The following is a 10,968-nucleotide window of genomic DNA, read 5'->3' as shown; positions in this document are numbered from 1 at the left end:
CCAAGGTGTTTCCCAGCTCCCATGAAAGGAGATCAATGTCTTGGGAGGACAGGAATGGGAGGGGGAACCTTCCCATCTGAAATCACAAATTCTAGTCTGGGCCTAGGTCATCTGAAAGTTGTCGTCACTTAGAATTTCAGTCCACTTGTATTTGCCCTGCATGATTAAATATTCATGCCGGGATATTGTGCCATGCACGATCAGAATATTCAATGTAACCTCACTGGAAAAACTATGCTGCAGATGTAGTCAATGTCCTGCTGCTTTCTGAAATGAATTCTACATTTGTCCATGCTTTAGCTTCTCTCTGATGGATGTCAGACTAGTCCCAAATGTCCACATGATCATCCCATTCCGAGAGACTGATTTTTTTGCACACAAACACAAAAAACCTCCCTTTTTTTTGCCTGATAAGGCAAAGGGGGTAACATGCTAAATATCCTTCTCGCTCCCAGAGGTGGGTGATCCATCTGAGAATGACAAGACTGCTGGGGAGCAAACCCTTTGCTCAGGATCACAGCAGAACAGCTTCTAGTGCAACTAGCTGATGGCTAATTGGCTTGGGGCTGGCAGCCTGGTGCTTTCAACAGCCTGAACTTCACTTAAAAAAATTATAGTGATTAAGTAAACACAGCTATAATGGAAATCTTTACTCTGCATATTACAAACCAAAATGGCCATGAAGGGAGCAATTATGAAATCTCAGGACTGTGGTGAGGGGAGGAATCGTTTGAGCTGTGCTGTTGTTTGTTTTTGTTCATCATTTATTTCCCCTGGGAAACTTGGCTCTGAAGCAGTCTCTGCTGCATTGAGAGATTCCTTACATTTTTGTTAACCCAATTTCCCATCCAGTCTTAAGCAAGATGGGAGGAAATATAAGGGTTTTGCATGAAATCACAAGACATGATGAATTCTCTTGGGGAAGAATTTCTAGATCCAGTTTCCAATTCCTATCATAAGCCCATAGCACGAGGACCAATTGTCCTCTCTTCATCTGTTAGTCATCAGTGACATGACTGATTCTACAAAGACTTAAGGGAGTGGTGAAGATAATGCAGGAGTGGCAGTGTTAAAGCTGCACAAGTGGGAATTGCAGTGATGATTCAGATGTGGTGGTCTCCTACCCTTTCTGGAGATCTGTGTTCGGTCCTACTGCGTCTTTGTACTTGCCTGATTCAGGAAAATTATAGTGTAAAGCTGCACCAGGCTTTCAGCTTCAGCTGATTTTTGCTGATGTTTGTTCAAGACCAGAGGGAAATTAGCTGGTGGACTAGTCAGCTGTTAGTAGAAAATTGACTGAGAAATAAAGAACACAGCAGAGAAACAGTTGGTGAATAATGGGATGAATGGTAATTCCTAGGTAGCAAAAAGATTGATGTGATCCAAAAACCCAACACACTTCCCAAATGTATATAATGGAAGTTCAAGGGCAGAAACCAACTTGGAGACCTTTTCCTTGATTGAACAGGCTTAAACAAAGGAAGAGAGTCCAGCATTTCCTTTTGAGCCCTACTTAAAGCGGCAGATCTATCAGCACAGGTGCTTCGTGTGGTGTACAAACACGACAGCTGAGCAAAGCCACTCGTTACCAACTGATAATTGTCCAAGATCTCCATATGAGGGCAAACATTCCCAGGTGAGAACTGAGTGTGCTTCAGGAACGGAGAGCAATCCACATAGTCTTGAAAGAAGAGACCAGAAATGTTTGGCAATTCCCATCACATGGCTGTGTATTAGCTAAGGAAGAAAACTGCCCTGGTAACCATCCAGACTTTCCCCTGGCATCATGGTGAGCGCATCCCTGAGACGTGGTGTGTGGAATAAGAGAACAAACTTCCTCCTTCCCAGGCAAAACACACTCACTTCAGGTACAAGGCTTCGGAGCTGAGCTAGCTGGTTGCCAAGGCAGTCTGGAACAGCAGCAAAGTGGGTGGTGTCTAGGAGATAAAGGACTGAGTTTGGTGGGAGAGGGACTGAGAGATGAAAGAAAGAACTTAATTTTTAGGGATGGGAGTAAATATGGCAGGATTTTGACAGCAGGCTACAGCTCTTACCTCAGCAAACCAACCAAAGAAAGGTAACCACAGCACACACACACTAAAGGAATGGTTAATATTATTCCTATTCCAGGGCAGTAATAAAACACATACCTTCAGGTTGGTCTGAAACCACCTCCCCTGCTCATCCTCACTTCTTCTGGAAGCCAATTAAGTCCTTCCCGAAGAGATGCTACATGAAACAGAGGCTTTTCTGAGATTGGTAATGGCTGTCACCCCAGCAATAATCATAAGGAATCACACTTGGGCTCCTGTTGAGATCATATTTTCAAAGAGATGTTGGTTCTCCATCCATTCATTAATATTAATTAGCATGAAGTCACGTTTCATTTCCCACTTATGTGCCCAACCTGCAGCATCCTTGTGTGTCCTGTGCTAACGAACCAGATGCCATTTACGGCTGGCACAAAATAATTAGCTAATAGTTGAAGAATACATATCTGAAGTTAGTTAAATATTTATGCCAGACTTTTAACATTTTGGCTCCCAGCCCTCATCTGGGGGTTGCAATGCAATTTAGGGAGAATATGAGGAAGTTTTCACAGTTGTCTGCAGAAAGCTTTAATTATACATCCTCCATATGGATGCAAATGTTTGATGTTATACAGATGTTGGCACCAAGCTGACCACCAGGTACCAGAGTAGAAATAGCAAACTTCAGCAAGCAGATCAAAATCTAACTAACTCCCTTGTTGTGACTGGATGCTGCATAATGCAACAGTCACTCTCTCACTTCTGATCCACCCTCTTTTGCTCAGGGAACTTGCTGCCAAATACTTCCAGCCAAACCCTGCTCCTGGAGGCCTCTGGATGAGGCTGGGACCACAGAGATATTATCAGCAAGAGCAAGGACATCCAGCACTCAAAGGAGCTGGGATTCCCGGTGTTTTGAGAAATTGAGGAGCATATCTCCCCTTCTGACTCACAGCATCATGCAGGGATGTTTGTGTGTGTAATTCCTGGTGTGCCTCCCAATGAAGGAGCAGAGGAGGAGGCTGGCAGACAGGGATGACACAGGGCTGTTAGCTGGATTTCTCCTTGAGGATATGCATAGAACATCTACTCTGTTTACTACTTTATATGTGAATGACATTGATATATGAGGTCCCACTGAAGGCTGATTTTTGCTTAACTTGCCTACCTCTCCCGTGTTCTGACCTTCCACTTTTAACAGTGTAGAGATGATTTGCTTTTGCATAGTCAGAAGCTCAGAAACCCCAAATTATCTGTAATGTCTTGAGCACATAATTATATTGAGCTTATCTCTGTGATTCCTCGGCACTTTCACCTTACTGTGCCCTCAGTGAGGCGCAGTCCCTGAACCAGCTCTGGTGGAGATCCAGTTCTGCTGAAGCTTTCATTTTTTTGGAGCAGGTCTGGGCAGGGAAATGGTGGGAGGTGGGAAGGGGAAATGTTGGTTAATGCATATGTTAGATATGATACCGAGAGAAAAAGTGCTTGTGATCAGTTCTCACATGAGTATCACACCCTGTAATCAGGTAAGACGAGATGGCTGCTGTGTGAGGTGCATCTAGGTCCTGTGAAGGAGCAGTGACCCACACCTTTCCTATTTCACCTGCAACCCTGGTGCTCCTGCCCCTGAGATTGCCCATTTTCACAAGTAAGCAGAAATGGGTTTACTCACTAGGTAGATGAAAGGACTTCTAAGGAATATGTGGGTGCTCTAGTAGGTAGTGTTGCACTTCACTGAACAGAGCCCTTCCCTTTGAATCAGCCTCTGCTTTGGAGATTCAGCCTTTACAGGCAGCTCTTTTTTTTTTTTTTTCTTTGGGCTAGGTTATGAAAACTGTGAAGGATTTCTCAAGGTTCCAGTTAAATTGCAGTTTTTGCCATTCCAATCCACTGTTCCATCTCTGCAGGCAAAAACAACTGCATTTTCCCTGCCACTCCTTCTGTGCTGTGAAATAGCTGTCAAGCTCTACCCCAGAGTTAGCTGCATTGTTGCGGAGGAAGAAATATTTTTTTTTTCTGTCCATGCACAGAAGTGAATAGCTAAATCTCTTTAGATGAAGAGGCAGTTATTTTGTCCTAAAGAGTGGGAAGTGAATGGAGGAAACAGCGAGAAGACTACAGCGAGCTACAGCTCAAGAATCAGTTCAAGATATTTATTCCTTGCAGAGGCATCTAGTGATTACAACAGAAGAGTCCCACAATTTTTCTTCTCCTAGGTCAGGAACACAGGAGCAACACCACAGTAACTCACTTCTTCCCTCTTGAGGGATGGCTGTAAAGGCAGTGGTTTTAACTTCCTGTATTTAATAAGGAGCTGAGAGACAATAAAGCAACAAAATGAAACTTCTGCCCATCACGTAGCAAGAAGGGGAAAGAGGTTAGACAAAAGTCCAAATGCCAAGTCTGAAAAGTGGAAAGCAGGGGTGTACTGGTTACAAAACACTTACTCCACAGAGCTGGCCCTGAACACGATGGATGCACTCTCTTTTTGGTTGCCTACAGCTAACATCGCTCCCATCAACATTTTCTGCCATGGCAGAAGAGCTGTGCTCTTTGCATTGCAGTGCAGAACTGCAGGCACTAGGAAGAAGGAAAACAAAGTAGCCTTGGCTGAGGGGTGAGACAGTCCGGCAGGGTTTAGTTCTTAAGGACTGGTTTGTGTACTTTAATATGTCCATCACTAATTTATAGCGCCTGGCTCGAAAGGAAGCTTGTGCTGCAGCTCTCCAGGGCACCAGGACACCAAAGCAATGCACAGGAGAGGCTCCTCAGGCCTTGAGAGCTATTCTCTGGATAAGGAGGTAGTCAAAGGAACCTGGGAATGCTGGTAAGGCAGCTGCTTCTTTTATCATTGCTCTATAAACTTCTATAAAGGTTCAATACAGGTATTAGCCACACTGCCCATGGCATGAGAGGCCAGGTTCTCATTTGCAGAGAGGCTGACTGGAGGCCTGTGTGTGTTTCTGCTATCCATGGTCTGCATCCCCAGGATGCTAATGAAGAGCTAGGAGGAGGATTTCAGTTGGGTATGTGCTTTCCTTCCTCTTCTGGAGAGTGTCTCCTCTGTTCTTCTTTAAGTTGGAAAGAAGAAAGCATGGAGGGCCAAAAAAAGGGTGTTGACCGAGCAGTTCTGTAGGAGAAGTTCCTAAGCAAAGGAAAAATCCTCTCTCTCAGTCTGGTGAGAATAACACACGGTGCTCTAGTTACTGGGGGCACGGGTGAAGGGAGCTAGTGAGGATGCCAGAAAAAGAGTGCAGCAGGCGTCATTGCATGGTGGTGATCTACTTTCAAGTGATACCAGAAAAACCTATTAAATATATAACCTCAGTGCCCAGAAAAATGTGTTAAGAGGTTTATTCGTGTAGGAAAAGCTTCATCTTATAAATATAGATAAGGGCTTCTTTTTTTTCCTTCTTCTTCTTCTTTTGGATTTCCTATACAGAAAAACGTATTTGGACTGTAATTTCCCTTCTGGGAAGCTCTACCTAGTTATGCTGCTTTCTGTCTGGCAGGACTGTGAGGTCCATGCTGCAAATGGGATAGCTCAGTGTGATGAGTCCTTCCTAACATGTATCCCACTACATCCTGTTCCAAGCCCCATCCTGCAAAGTTCTATGCGTGTGCTACCCTGCAAGGGGGCTGGTAGTTTCACCAAGCAGGTGTAGGACTGCTGAAGGTGATGGTTAGCTGCTGTTCTTTTCAGGATGTGTCTGCTGCAGGGCTGCTCCTGACTGCCCTGAAATAGAGGGAAAGATCCACAAAATACAGAGCTACAGATCCCACTCTTAGTTTCTCCTTCTCTCTCTCAGCATAGGCCCTGCAGAGCACCTCAGGTGGAAATATGGTTGTGGAGATTAAGTAAACCTGCTATCCTTCAGGTTGCTGCCTTCCTTCCTCAACAATTCTCTTGCCTCTTTCAGAGGGTACCACAGGGCCTCTCTGAGGTCCCCAGCCTCATCTGCCAACAAAAGTCCAACCACTCCCTTTATGCTGAACACAAATCAACCTGTGTCTCGCCCTTACATCCATATTCTCTATTCCAAATTAAAATTTAATTCTGTTTCTGTGTTGTTTCTTTATGGATGGCTCCCAAAAGCTCAAGCTCAGCAGTGCTAACCCCAGCCTGTTCTTGCCCACAGTCTCCACTGATTGTGGGGGATTTTGGTCTCCCCACATGGCCTGCACTCAGGGCTACCAGGCACCTGGTCCTTCCACCCTGGCTGCCTAGCTGTCATTCCATCCCCACAACCGTGTCCTGTGCTGCTGATGTGCAGTCCTGTCTCATCCAGACACCTGACATCTCATACTGGCCCATGCCCTTTCCTCCATCCTTCACAGGAAAGCTTTGAAGAAACCCCTCAAAATGATGCTGGACTGGTCATCCTCCTCATGCTTGGCTTTTTGGCTTCCTCTCATTTGCCTTGACTTCCCGTGCCTTCACAGCTCTTCAGCAGTTCCCGGGTTTCCCTGTTCCAAGTGACGTGCCAGCCTTCCCTTCGCAGTTGCTCACACAAGCATTGATGGTCTGTACCTGTATGACCGTCCTTGCCAGGGAGGAGCCTGCTGAGGACATCCACAATCATCTGTTGTCATCCCTTTTCAAATCTCCTCTAAGTTCCTGTCATTTGTGTCTACAAACAAGTAAACTAAAGAACTGCCAATGTAGACACTCTTGGGGCTTAATCACAATGACTAACATTGCCTCATGGCTTCTTTATGCTCCTCTATCCACAACCATCTGCTGTTGCTTTGCTTACCAATTGATAACTGTGAATCAGGGCATCTCTTCTTCCCTTCTCCACCCCACCCTAATCTCTGCCTCTTTCTCCTGAGGGCTATGACAGTTTCCAGTATCACCCCATTACCCACAGGCAAGGCAACTCATGTCCTCTTGGTACAAGGAAGCTTCCTTTTATGACTGTTAAGGACCATCCCATCCATGTCAGTTGTGAAACAACAAGATGACACCATGCTTGTGTTATAATGCCATTGTATTTGGCTGCTGAGGTGAAAGTGGGGCTATCTTAGGTTGCAAAACTCTTACCTTGCTCCTTCTCGGGTGCTGTCACTGGTCTGTGAAGCACTTCCAAAATCCCATTTCTGGCAGAGGGCTTTGGGTATTTTTTCTGTTTAGCTTTTTTGGGGAGTAGGGGGGTTTTGTGTGCTTTGTTTTTGGTTTGGTTTTTTTGTTTGTTTGTTTTTCTTGTCTTGGAAGTATGAAGATATCAAATCTAGTCTTTCATGGCTTTCATGGTCCAGACCTCTGAAGTGAGGCCTGTCTGCATCCATGTGTCCCAGATCAAGTGCTAGTACAGGTGCTGGCAGCTCTTCCCCTTCTGGCAAGGGTGCTTGCCAGAAAATTCATGAGACTGCAGAGAGCATTACTTTTTCCTACTGGGGTGGAAATGAAGGCAAAGAGGGGTGCAGTAGCCAGCTGATTATCCCAAAGCAAGCCAGGAGGAAAGGTACAGTTAGAGCACAGGGGCTAGGCTGACCTCTTCCCACGTGCTGGGGCTGGCTGCTGCCATTTCTGTTGTCCCCCCTGGGATGGGGGCTGGTGGACAGGCAGCAGATGACCCTCTTTCCTCAGCTCCAACTGTCCATTGCAGCGTTAGCCCTGGCTGGCATGTGTGTCTGCAGAGGAATTCAAACAGTACTTGCAAGAAAACAAAGCAGACCAAACGGCTCTTCTTGAAAAGCAGCTGGCAAACTCCACTGGCTGGAGCCAGAAGCCCTTTTAGGGCAAGTGACGGTTCCCCTTCTCCCTTAGGGAAGAAGGATCTGCTACAACAGAGGCTCCTCTGTCATGGGAGGTTAGCAAAGGAATCTGGTGTACATTTTACCTGAGTAACGACCCAGATTTTTGGTTTGCAACCCTGCTGTAAATCACATTTCCATGTGGGTGGGATGATCCGGACAGCTCCAGCACTGCCAAAGAAAACCTGTCCGTGCTGGCTGGCCAGGGTAATTTGGCTGATAGCAAGTCAAAGTCGGCATCCCTTGGGTGTTTGTGAGCGGGCCATTGCTGGGTCCTGCCTCAGGGGAACCCATGACCTCAGCTCTCTCCGGCTGTGTCCCTTGATCTGTCTTTTCCATCAAGGTAAAGTGGGAGTAAGATAATATCCCTAGGATTTGGTAACCATCTGTGTCGGGGCCAGCTTTAGTCACAGCAGTTGCTTTCAGGCAGGAAATTGCTGAGGACAGCAAATCATCCTGACAATAAGCATCCCACAAACCTGTTGCCTCTTCCCCCAGCTTCGCCCTGCGCCTGCTTCATCTCCATCTACGCAGCCGCTGCCGGTGCAGGAGGCAGAGTGCGGAGAGGGCAGCAGGAGAAAGCTTCCCTTGGCTCCCTCCTCCCCCGCCAGGGCCTCCGTGAAGAAGTGACAGGGTGCAGAGAGGGGGATCACACCAAAGAAACTTCCAGAGTCAGGAAGTTATTTTTTCCTCATTCTTGAGAAGCAAATATCACATGACCTGTGCGATGGAAAAGCTCTTCTCAGCACGCGTTGAACAGCATTGAGAAGTGAAGAGTCGGCACAAAACCGTGTTGGCAGTTGACATTTCATGAGCACATTGCCATCAGGCTCAGCTGAGAGAGCTGAGGAGACCCTGAAGAAGGACAGCCCCTTTGCCTCCCCCAGCATGGTGCCTCTGGGGGTGCAATATATTGTCATGTGGGCAAGACAGAAAGCTGTGGACCAAAGTCACCCCTGCTCCATATGGAAACTGGCACCTTGTCCCCAACACGGTTTCCTGTTGGCACAGAATTTAAGGAGGTGACACTAAAGTGTAGGGGGTAAAAGCTATTCCTGGTCCTCTGGAGAGGGTTTTTGACTACATTTTGTTCTGGAGGTGTAAGTTTGCTGTTCCATCCACAGCCTGCCCTGCTCTAACATTGTAAAGGTGACACAGGGATGCTTGGACAAGCTCCTACTATAGCTCACCACAAGGAGAAGGGGCAGTGCTTACCCTGCCAGTGCACTAAATTAAATTACCTGGTTGCAGCACTAATGCACAAAACCTGTTGCTTCCTTTGGGAGACTCTGGGAGCTGAGAAGTTGGAGGCAATGAGTCATTTGCAGTGTAGCACAGAAGCCATTCATTGCCTGCCTGCATTGCAAGATATCTGGCTGCCTGTGCTGTGTGCTTTCAGTTCAGGCTGGAAGTGAGATAGCAAAGCCTGCTGTGTTTGGGAATGGCAACCCCTTGGAGCAGGAGATGAAATGCTAAGGGAGAAAGACAAGAAGGTGGTAGAGGGATAAACAGGTGACCAAGTCTCGTAATGTAGCATTCAGGAACCTCAGCAGAAAGTGAGACTCCTGGGCTTTCATTCCTGCTGTCATTAATATTTCAAGGTTTCTATAATGATTCTTGAATGTAAAATGCAAAACAGTTGTGGGAGTAAGGGCATGGTGTCCTGGACTTCTCCCTCTGAGATGAATCCCAGACCATTTCAGTATTACATAAAGGTGACCAACACCCACAGCAAAATGCAAGCAGAAATGCTGATATCTTCCAGTATCAGCTGCTACCTTGTTGTCAGTCCAATATTGAGAGAGGTACGAATTGGCTGCAGTCACAGAAATGAAGGTGTGGACTCTGAAACCTAATGATAACATATTTCTTCCAGAGTAACAATGAAAGTGCTTATCACAGCTAACTGGATGAAAGAAATGTTTTAAGATAAATGACAGCAGCTGAGAGACTGCTTTTTTCCTTTTTTTTCCTTTTTTTTTTTTTGTACAGTTGCCCAGAACTGTTTAGAAAGAATTCAGACACACCCAAAGAGTCTCACATTGTTAGATTGGGCCAAGAAATAGATTTTCTTCCCTAAAAATGATTCTGTGGAATAATGGGAAGTGCAACCAGGAGCTGAAAGTCTTGGGAGATGAGAGGCTGAAAGTGTACTTGGCAAAGGTGATTTCTTCTTTTGCTTTTTACTGCTGAAAGACCCATTTTTTTGCTGGTTGCCAATGAAAAAATTGATAATGGAAATGTCCATTTGCCCCTTTTTCTATGTCATTTTCTTCCCAGGGTGGAAAGAAAACAAAGATAAACCCCTGCTCCATCAGTGATCATGAGGTTTGGAGTCAACCTTTTAGTCACATGCCTGATTCTGGCACTCACTGTAAGCATGGGGAGGTCTGAATTAACTGGCAAAACAGCACAAAAGCAGGACTTGAGCTTGATTTTGGTAGGTAGAGTGAGAAAACAGAAAAGCAGTGTGTTCATTCCTGTGTGTACGTCAGGAAGAGCCTACAGAAGCTTGGAAAGTCCCAGCAGCAGCTGCAGGTCTGGCTGGCCATGGAGCAGAGCTTACAGCAGCTTGCCAAGGAGTACCTGGGGCCTCACCTCTGTCATCTATGCTTAATGAGCCCAGTCTTCTTGGCCCTGAAGGGCTCTGCCCCTGTAATTTGTGCGTGCCCATGTCAGGACCAAGGCGTTTTCCCACCGCAGCACAGAACAGCCCCATGGGCTGCTTTCTGCCTGTCCTCAGAGATGAACGAGGCAACAGCTGAACGCTGCAGAACACGGCGGCTGAGAGTTAAATCAGGAACAAGCAAAGCTTTGCCTTATTGTAGCTCTTTGCTCTCGCAGAGTGCTCACCAAGCTGCACTAATGCTCCAGCTGAGTCTGGAGGGGACATGTGGGAGGATTCCTGCAGCTGTCCAGCAGGGGTTCAAAGCCAGAGCTGACTGTCAGCCCAGCTGGGCAGCACCAGCCCTCTCCCCTGCACTGGCTTGGCTCAGCCTAGGAGAAGTCCAGCAGCCAGCACGGGTGTTGGAGGATTGCAGGTATCCAGTCAGGTTGCCACCTCGCCCCTGGCCTTCATCATCTTCAGGAAACATCTTTCACTCTGCACATACTCCAAAGCTTGAAGCTGCTGTGTGTCTCTCAGAGAGATGTTTCCCTAATGCTATTTCCCAAGGTGGTA

This window comes from Aphelocoma coerulescens, chromosome 1 (assembly GCF_041296385.1).
Source record: "Aphelocoma coerulescens isolate FSJ_1873_10779 chromosome 1, UR_Acoe_1.0, whole genome shotgun sequence".
Lineage (NCBI taxonomy): Eukaryota > Metazoa > Chordata > Aves > Passeriformes > Corvidae > Aphelocoma > Aphelocoma coerulescens.
The sequence above is the reverse complement of the archived record's forward strand: the minus strand, read 5'-3'. Positions refer to the sequence as shown.